The following is a 10,575-nucleotide window of genomic DNA, read 5'->3' as shown; positions in this document are numbered from 1 at the left end:
GAAAAAAGTATTGTGCACACCAAAGATTATGAACCCAAATATCTTCTTTGTCTTCAAATCTTCTTTGATCTTCAATAAACACCCGCACACAATCAAATTTAATCTCTTTTGATCAATCACACACAGAACAGAGTCTGTTAATAATGGATTATCACAAGACGTCTTTAGACCTACAAACAGTATAAAGATCCCCGTCGAAACTTCGATCTAGTTTGAGTGAATCTTATATCAGAAGAAAAGATTCTTAAGCATAAACAAACTAGGTACAATCAAAGTTCAACAACCGTTAGTCAATCAAATCAATCGAAAACTAATAATAAACCGCAATTATCTAGTTTCCCACCAACGGTACTAATAGAGCTTCTCAATCCCAAAGAAGTCTTTAAATCGAGCGGCCGTAAGAGATTTCGCCTAATTAGGTTACTTTCCTCCCCGAATAGGCGGCTCCACCAGTAACAACACAACTAGGTAGTTTTGTTGGCTCTGAGCATTAGTTTGCTCGAAATGCAAACTTCAATATTTATAGACCAAGGAAGTTTGGACACCAAGGAATTTCCAAAACCGAAAATATTCTCAAGATATGCAATATATTTCCAAATTCGGTTTCCATAATTCCTGGAAATGCTTTGTCCAAATATTGACCGAAAATCTCTTAGAAAATCTCCAACTAGTAAATGCACATTACTAATTTTTATTTTCTAAAGATATGCAAAACTAAAAACCTTAATTAAAAAATTCTTAATTTATTTCGATCCGGGATTCTCCTTTAGCTATTAAGAATATCTTTGAACAATAAAGGATAAGCGTTACTGCACATATTCAAAGCATGTAGACATCTTTACTTTGTAAGTCCTTTTTCATACTTACAATCTTGGAACCGATTTGCTACACTTCCAAACAAGTTTAGAATTGGTTCACCTGACTTCCAAGAACTATGTGATTGATTATCCTATCAAATCATCAAACATGGGTTTCACGGTTCTACCAAAACAAGTTTCGGTTCTACCTCCATGTGGGTACTAGAATTAGTCACGCTTGTTAGCAAAACTTGGTTGAGTAGGTACTAGGATTGGTTCCCACATATATATGGTATCTAACTTTTATTTGGTGCACAAGTCGATAGGATCGGTTCCCAATAACTAAAAACGTGTTGCACATGTTCATAGGATCGGTTCCCAATGACTAGAAACTTGTTGCACCTCTTACAAGGATCGATTCCCCTTTTGTGATCGGTTGCACCTCTTACTAGGATCGGTTCCCCAATTACTAGAGTTGGTCATACCAATTACAACGAATCGATCATACCATCTCAGGTGGTTACTTAAGATCAGTTTCACTAATAAAAGTCATACCAATACAAAAGTCAGGCCTTGTGAATAGTTTTACCAAGAACATAAGAAAGTCATGAGCGGTTATACTAAAGACACATATTGGTAACGATTCATAAAACAAGTTTATGAATTGTACTTCCTTTAAACGAATGTAAATCATTGTTTCCTAGGAAGAAATCTTCACCTCATACCCATACATAATCACAATAGCATTCAAACGATTATGTCGATGTCTTATATACGAAGTTCAAAAGATAAGCGTTATACTTCGTATTGAATTCCTTAATACTACGTCTAACTAGAGTATAATCATTCATATCTTCGCAGTTATTTTTTCAATATGCACGACTTGAAAGATACGTTAGGGAATAAAACAGTTCAAGTCAAATATTACTAACCTCAAGAGGAAGGATGATGTTGTCGTTGTAGCTCCTTACTTCTTCACATTCTTCAAGTCTTCACGTAATACTTTTAATGTCTCATATCTTAATACTTTCAAGCTAACCTATACGAAGTTGACTCTAGCATATAATCAAGCAACTCTTTAAATGAGTTTTGATTCACTAAAATATGACAACCAAACTTGACATACCAACGCTTGGAGGGTTCAACCGAGCTATGCTCTAACAATAACTGCTATAAATTTGGATACAACACAGTGTTATGAGTCTTACAAACTGGGAAAACTGTTATATGTATGAACCCGTATTACATGTACTCGTACACGTAGCGAAGTAGCTATATATCGACTTACAGATTTGTGGTACGCATATTCTTATGCACATCGTATGAAAATTTGTTTAACTCGTGAATCAGATCAGTATGCAAACCATTTTCGAACTGTAGTTACGGAACCGAGAATAGTTTCCAAACCGGTACGCAAACTAAAACAGTTATGTGTTCCCGAACTCGACAGTGTATCCAAACCAGTACGCAAACTGATTTAGTTCTGTGAACTCCAGAACCAGTGAAAGTTTTAAGGTTTCCAAACCGGTACGCAAACCCATAAAGTTATGTTAACTCCGGAACTTGGTTTGGTTAAATGTTTACAAATCGGTTCAGGTGTTGTGACTAAACCCTCACGAACGGCAATGGTATTTATACCTTGTACACCTACTAACCATGTCGATTATATTTTCAAGTGCGTTTAAATTATTTATACGAGATAATTAGTGTTTAATTAATTCTCTAAAAAAATTAGACTTATTTGCTCACATGTTTTTGACTCAGCGTAAATGTCTTATGTGTTCATGAAGATGAAGATTAATCTTTTAATTTCAAACCGGCTAGTTTCGGCTAACGATGTTGAACATAGTCTTTGTACACGGTTTCACCTAACCAGAGTGTATATATTGTTTATGTAAATCAGATTCAAAGATTCATATAACGGTGGATATTGTTTGCTTGGTTCCAAAGCTATCTTAGCTTAAACCTAAAGCAACCTATACTTTGAATGTCTATAAAAGGAGAATTTCAAGCAACTGGGATCTTTGAATCCCACACTACTTTTTGGTGTGTCCTAGTTGTATATAGAATCATCCTCTTTATAACCCTTTTAGGATTTAGCGACTACAAAGTCTTCATAGGAATTCGTGAAGCCAGGTCTCGTTATCTTTCCTTGATAACTCGTGCATCCTTATCTTGATTGTTTGTTGAGCTTGCTTCATCGATCAAGATAGATAGAAATCACAAAGTTCTCTTCGTCTCAAACTTTGTTGATTCCACAGGTTTATACTTTTGAGGTGAATAATAATCTAGGATGCACTTCGGGTTGCATAAGTCCGGATTTTTAGGTTAGTTAGATTTTGTCTATTGCTATCGATTTGCACACCTTTGATCAAGTTATTTGATTGTAAAAGGAAATCATATATAGGCTTAATCTTTGGGAGGCATATTTGGTTTAAAGTCTTCAATTGAGTTGAAGAAGCTCTTAGTTGGTGTGACGTCATCTAGGGGAATCAATTGCGCGGAGTCCTTCTGGGACTCAAGATGCGTAAGGAGCGCGACTGTACTTTAATTGGTGGGATACCTTTTAGGGCTCAACTACATTCCAATCCGAAGTTAATTGGTAGTAGGCTAGTGTCTGTAACGGCTTAATACAGATCCGTATTCAATCTGGACTAGGTCCCAGGGTTTTTCTGCATTTGTGGTTTCATCGTTAACAAAACTTCTGGTGTTTGTGTTATTTGCTTTTCCGCATTATATTGTTTATCTTTATAATTAAAATATCACAGATTGTGCGTTGATGAATCATAGTAGATTCATCCGACCTAGTTTGTTGGATACGACTTGATCGATTCTTGGACAATTGGTCTTCGGTACCGTCCAAGTAATCTCTTTGTGATTAGGTTCGCGGACTTGTTTCTGTAAACGTTCTAATCGCGAGAGAGGGAGAGAGATATAAATCTAGGTATTATTCCTTGATTGAGTTTAACTCTCGGAATTGTATTGAGTTTTTCCATACAGATTGCCTAAGAAAAAAGTGGTGGTGTATTTTGGTGCCCCGCATTTTCAAGAAGATCCTGCATTCTTTTTTCAAGAGAACACTTTGAGGGAGTTTGAGCTGGTTCAAATTTTCAAGATGGCATTAAGGTATGAAATTAAATTTTATGGAGATTTCTTTTCAGTGCCAGGTCTATTGATCCGACTTCCCCTTAAATGAGTCCATCTGGGATTGAAGGTGTTCTTTCAATCTCATCACATCTCAAGTATTATCCAATACATCATTTAATCTTTTAAGCACAAATGCTTAAAACCAAAAAAGTTTACTCAGATTCCTGCAGATCACAAACCACAGAAAGTACACGTGACAGTCAAAGCATGTTTCTTCAACACATGTGAGACCCAACTTGTAGATCGGGTCCTGCTGACCACCTAATATCTCATTTAAACATAATGACGTTGATGTTGCCAATATTTTTTTCTAATCCCAATCTTTCATCTTCTGTTATTCCTCCTTATTTTATGGGAAAAATACAGTTTAGTCAAAAACCCCATCCAAATATACTAGTTAGTCCACACCCATTCAACTAGGTACAATTTAGTCCAAAAATTATTTAAAATATGAAAAATACACATATAACCTTAGTCCAAAATATTTACAACTTAGTCCAAAATAACTTATGATGATGTCATCCATTTTAAATAATATAAAAATAATTAAAAGTTAATTTATCTTTTGAATCATTTGTCCAAAATTCACAAACTTTATATATTCGGAAAGCTCTTTCCGAGAGCTATAAAAAGAGTACCCTTGTGACCATATAATTTTCATTTTTTTTAAATCTTAGTGTACGCTGGTGTACAAACATGTACACATCTATAAAAATTCAAAAAATCCAAAGACAAGGACCACAAGGTGCGCTAGTTTGTACATCACATACAACTAGAATCGTCCACCAAAGCACCACTGATGCTAAAGCTCTTTCTGAGACCTGCGAAAAGAGTACCCATATGACTACAATTTTCATTTATAACAAAAATAATTTTCTTTATGCTATATAATGTGTACAAAAAAGTAAACATACACAAGATTTACATAAGCTTATGGAGTCATTTTTTCACATGCACTACTTTTTACATACCTACAAAAAAAATATGCATGAAATTGATCATTCATAAACCACGCAAACCTATTTTTCATGAGAATTACATTAGTGCACCAATATGTTCACCCATGCGAAACATGCCTAAAATCGATCCTCCATAACCATACAAAAACCTACTTGTACATGGAAAATACATTGGTGCACCAATGTGTACACCCCCTGCAAAACATGCATAAAGCTGGCCATTCATAACTTCACACAAACCTACTTTTTCATAAGAATTCCATTGGTGCACCAATATGTACACCCTTGTAAAACATGCGGCAAAATGATCATTCTAGACTTAGTCTAGGTGATTAAAACTAAACATATCCATTCGGTTATACAAATAAGTAAAACAGTGTTTACCCGTAAAGATGTGGTGGCATCTCCATTTATTTTCATGCAAAACTTTATCTTTCCATTCTTGAGTAGGAGGTTGTCAACACATATCATGTACACATACAAAAAAACTACATTAAATGCATATCTTGGGTTAGAGGTTGCATTTTCCCATACCACCTAATGAATTATCTTAAACTTTGATGACATGCTAAGCACGACTACCTGATTCATCAAGGATGTGACAAAATCGCTTGAAGAGTATATAAACTACGGGCTCGTATACCTTAACAAAAAGTGTGAAATCATTTTTCATTTCCATTTATGTGTATTAGAAGTTGTACGAGAAATGTATGAAGACAGTGGTCTACAATACAAAAAGAGTACAAGAAAAGAAGTACGAAAGTGGTTCACATCATATTCTTAACTTTTATGGAAGCCCACTTGAGTGGCAAACAAAGAAGTAAAACTGACTCGACTTGACAAAACTAGCAGTTTCTAATATCGAATGCGGTTAGATCAGTCTATATGAGATCATTCAATTATGTACACATCAATTATCGACGTATACAGTTACGTACACATTAAAAAAACGAGGTGTACAATTATGTACATATTAAGAATCAACATGTGCACAACTAAGCCATCGGAAAAAAATGATAAAAATAAGGATAATTATTATTAGGTAGGTAAGAAGTTAAATTGAACTAAATGCATCGTCTTACCTGAGCTAATCTCTCCTCCCTTCTGGCATGTTTTTTGTCTCTGCTAGCGTTGTTCTTAAATAATACCTGATGCTCGGTGGTTTGAATGGGTACTCCGGAGGAAACTTAATCTTCTTATGGTAGAATCCACCTTTGATAAATAAAAAAGAAAACTCAAGAACGCAGATGTGGGTAAAGCTCAAGAGTCATCCATATCAGATGAGCTAGTGACCAACAAGGATCCTTAAGTAGAGTTGAAAATTGATGTATCTTCTTATTAGACAGTAGGAAACATTTAATATACCTGTAATGGTGTGCCTTCACTTCCTTCCAGAGCATAATCTGAAGTGAAGAAAAAAGTCAAAAGTAGAAGTAATAAGCATAAAACAACAAGAACATGAAGAAAAAAAAGGGAAGAAAAAAAAGAAGAAGAAAAGCAAATCCATATGGTCGGAAACTAGGAGTATATACACGTGAAAAATGACAGTCAACTTCATACAAGGTGTAGTGCTGCCAAATAGGGTACACATGACATTTCTCAGATTTTCCTAGACTAACTAATTAACTCAACTCCATATCCAAAATGGTGTACAACTATGTACACATGAGAACGGTGTACAACTATGTACATATCTACAAAAATATAACATCCACCCCACAAAACATGGCATATATTGTTGAGATATCACAATGGTGTGCAACTATGTACACACCTATAAACCTAGGGATCCATTCATCACCGAGCATACTAGTGTACAAAAATGTACACATCTATAAAAACCTAACAAAATCTAGCATTCATAATCCAAAATGAAGATTATAATTTGCTTTCTCCATTCATCACCAAGTGAAATTGCGGTGTACAATAATGTGCACATCATATATGAATGAACAAGTCATTTCCTCTCTTAAGTCATCACCATGAACAAGTGTACAATCAAGTACACCTTGTTGTGTCCTAACAACTTATTAGTCTTATACCTCCTAAATTAACATCTAACATTCAAATTTTCAAATACTATATTAATTACGTCCCATATCTTTTCAGACTATTTCTAATTTAATTAAAACAAAATGAGAAGCTACATACATTTATGCTTTTCAGGTAATTCAAATTTTCAAACTTACTTTTCCATCTTGCATCCCTTTATCGATAGCAACAGTGATGAAGCACCCCTATCTTTCATATTTGACATCTGGACATTGCTCACAAACCTGAAAAGTGCATATTAGCAAAAATATATTAAGAGGTGTATCAGTATTTTACTCTCAGTAACCTCCACAGAACAGTGTCTAATCACTAAGAAAGCCAATGTTTTGGTGCTTGCATACTAGCGCTCTCAAAACGGAAAGTAGTGATCTTATTTTGTGCAGCGCGACTCTAATTAAGTTTCATAATTTATTTTTCTAATAATTTCTGATAATGCATATCTGCCCAGTCATCTATTGGAACACTCCAGGGCATATTTCAATGTGATAGACTTCATTTCTACAATTACAACGTCTCTTACCAAGTCTCAGCTTTAAGAAAGTTTTTCTCCCTCCAAGCCTGATTAGATTCATTATAATACACATCAGTTATTGAAACATCTCTGACCACAACCCAGATCCAAGAATAAGAATAGTTGTACCTTCAAAGTGCCTCCCATGTACAAGTCTTCTAGCGAAGCATCCAAATCAACAATCACATCATCACCTTTTACAACCTTGTCTTCCTCTTCTAGTTCACCTCCACCAAATACACTAAACACAAATATTCATTTCGTTGACAATAAAAAAAGAGAGCATCAATCCATATTTCAATAAAAGTGTATCCAGTTAAACATATGATGTTAAGGATCATACAAATACATAAGACCTAATAGAAAACAAACAAAAAACATATTTATACACAACAACTGGTTTTACAACTCACTAGTACAAATAATGAACAGATGTACAATTAAGTACACATCAACAATCAACTTTGAAGACACCTACAACTTCATAGCTACAGAAACCAACAAGGTTTATTATGAGTTGAACAGACAGAACAAGGAGCATGATATAACATTACGATTTTCGACCTTTATTTCTTTTCAGTTACAGGGCATGTGACAGGCACTGATAAGTTGTCATTAGTTTTCGCCTAGCCTCCATATAATGACATTCGAGCATTATAATCCTATAATTTAGGTATCATCCATTGATTCAATTCAAAGATTGATGTCAAAGGTGCATCAGGGTGTAACACAGTCTTGTACAATTAATAATCAGCATGTGTACGACTATGTACACATTAACAATCTACGGGTGTACAACTATGTACACGTTATTAGGTACAACTATGTATACATTAACAAGATATTCACTACCAAGATTAGCAATTACAGGAAAGAAAACCACACTAGAACATAAATTACATCTAAAGTGAAAACCAACCCTATCGGAACAGAAAAATTATAAGTATATAGTACCGTAAAATGTGCATAAAAACAAACAAAAAAGAAAAAAAATAATAATTACACTACCAAGATGATGCCTCGTACAAGATGTACTAAAAATCTATTTATGGTAATGAAAAAAATGTTTGATATCAAACAACAATTAAACCCAACAATATTAGTATTATTCCCAGATAAAGAAAGGCGAATTTCTAATCACCTGTAGAGGCTCTACGGAAACGTATTTCCTAATGATCCACGGATGCATCATTTACCCATTTTTTCCTTCTTTGCTTCTCGGAATTTATGTTGTAAAAGCGTTACCACAACAACCTATTTAACCACTATTTTTCCGGTGCACTTCTATGCTAAAGCATCATTTCTTATCCTTGTTTTGGGATGCATCCGCGCCCCCAATCCAATGTGGCCAGTATCCTACTGTAAACAGAGGAAAATAATCTTTAAATCTCTTCTATTTAATTAACTACGGTAACTCCTAAGTTAATTATGATTTCAATTTTGGTAGTCTTGCTCATGATATATAGTAAATTTAGAATACGGAATACATGTTTATCTCTACATTTGCTCTTCTCTTTTAAAAACTATCACCATGTCTTAAACAAGAGATAATTTCCAATACATATATAATCTAGATGTGCAGGTGAGTTTCAGATTGATGGGAACAACATAGTAAATGTACTGTTCAGTTAAAACTGTTACACAAAGTGCTAACTACAAGGCCTCACTATCCGAACACCACAGACACATAATGTTCCCACATATATACTCAGCTGCTTCTTCCTTTTTTTATCAAATATTTTGAGTGTTTCATAAGAATCATTGATCTCATTAATGAAGTTTGCTGGTTCCCGCAGCAAGCGAGGTCGAGGGACACTAAATTAAGATGTGATCTTAGTAATCAAACTCTACCAATTTAAACCGATAAACTGCGAAATATTCATCACACTTGTAATCATAGGGGCAAAAAAAAATTCATGTCCTACATTCATATAATCATTTTAATAATTAAAGCATGAACCCCACACATCAGTAAGAAAATCAAAAGACAAAATCACTTTCTTCTTATGAGATTTATCAATAGTCACTATCACCTCTACATAGACATTGCTTCAAAAATAAAGAAAAAAAAAAAAAGCACCTCTACATAGACACTACAGATAAATTTCCAACTCCATCTATTAATTAACTTCTCAATCTAAATCACAATATCACATACGTTTCAGATCTAGGATTAATTATACAACAAGATCACAAAAAATTCAAAAAAATTACCTCTGAATGATATGCTCAATTATATCAAATCCCTTCGGTGATTGATTCTTTCTCGGTTGCAACTCCTTTCGTTGAGTTTAACACTACAGATATATCACATCTCTTCAACAACAAATGACATAAAAAATGTTGATTTATGACACCGAGTACAAATCAAATATTCTTTCTCGGTGATGACACCGAGTACAAATCTCTGTTGAAGAACAACGATGTTAAATCGTCTCTGGCTCTGTCTCTGTCCAAAAGAAAAATCTAAGATCTAGAAATTGAACACACAAACATAAAAAGGATAATTAGGGTAATAAGAAAAAATCGCATTTTCTGAATCTGTTGAATTTTCGACTAACTCGTACAGGTTTGGTCTAAACTGTTGGACGCGGGATATTTTTGGACTAGAAAGTACTAGGTCTCAGATGGGTGGACTAAAGCGTCCTAAACCCAGTAACTTTGGCACTAACCGTCAATTTCTACTTATTTTATTCACAATTACACCCGTGGGAATGAAGTTGGTTCGTCTATATATACTTCTCTATTGGAGGAACCTCCTATAAATATTCCGCTCTTGGGGGAACCTCCTAAAAATATTTCTCTCTAAGCGGAACCCCTTTCATCTTCTGAAAATGTGGTTCTTGCACCTCCTCGTTATCTCCAACGTGAATGTAAGCGTCCTTCTTACCTTGACCCATACCATCTCTCTAACTTTATTTATACCTCTTCATTTGTGACCATTTTAGCCTCTATTCATTCTCTTTATGAGCCAACTTCCAATAAGGAAGTTATTCTTTATCTTATTTGGCAGCAGCTTATGTACGGAGAGTTGTCGGCTCATGATCAATCAGGCACATGGATATGATAACCCTTCCACTTGGAAAGCGCGCAATTAGTAGTCTTCGGG

The sequence above is a fragment of the Papaver somniferum genome, unplaced genomic scaffold, assembly GCF_003573695.1.
Source record: "Papaver somniferum cultivar HN1 unplaced genomic scaffold, ASM357369v1 unplaced-scaffold_128, whole genome shotgun sequence".
Classification (NCBI taxonomy): domain Eukaryota; kingdom Viridiplantae; phylum Streptophyta; class Magnoliopsida; order Ranunculales; family Papaveraceae; genus Papaver; species Papaver somniferum.
This window is presented reverse-complemented; position numbering follows the sequence as displayed.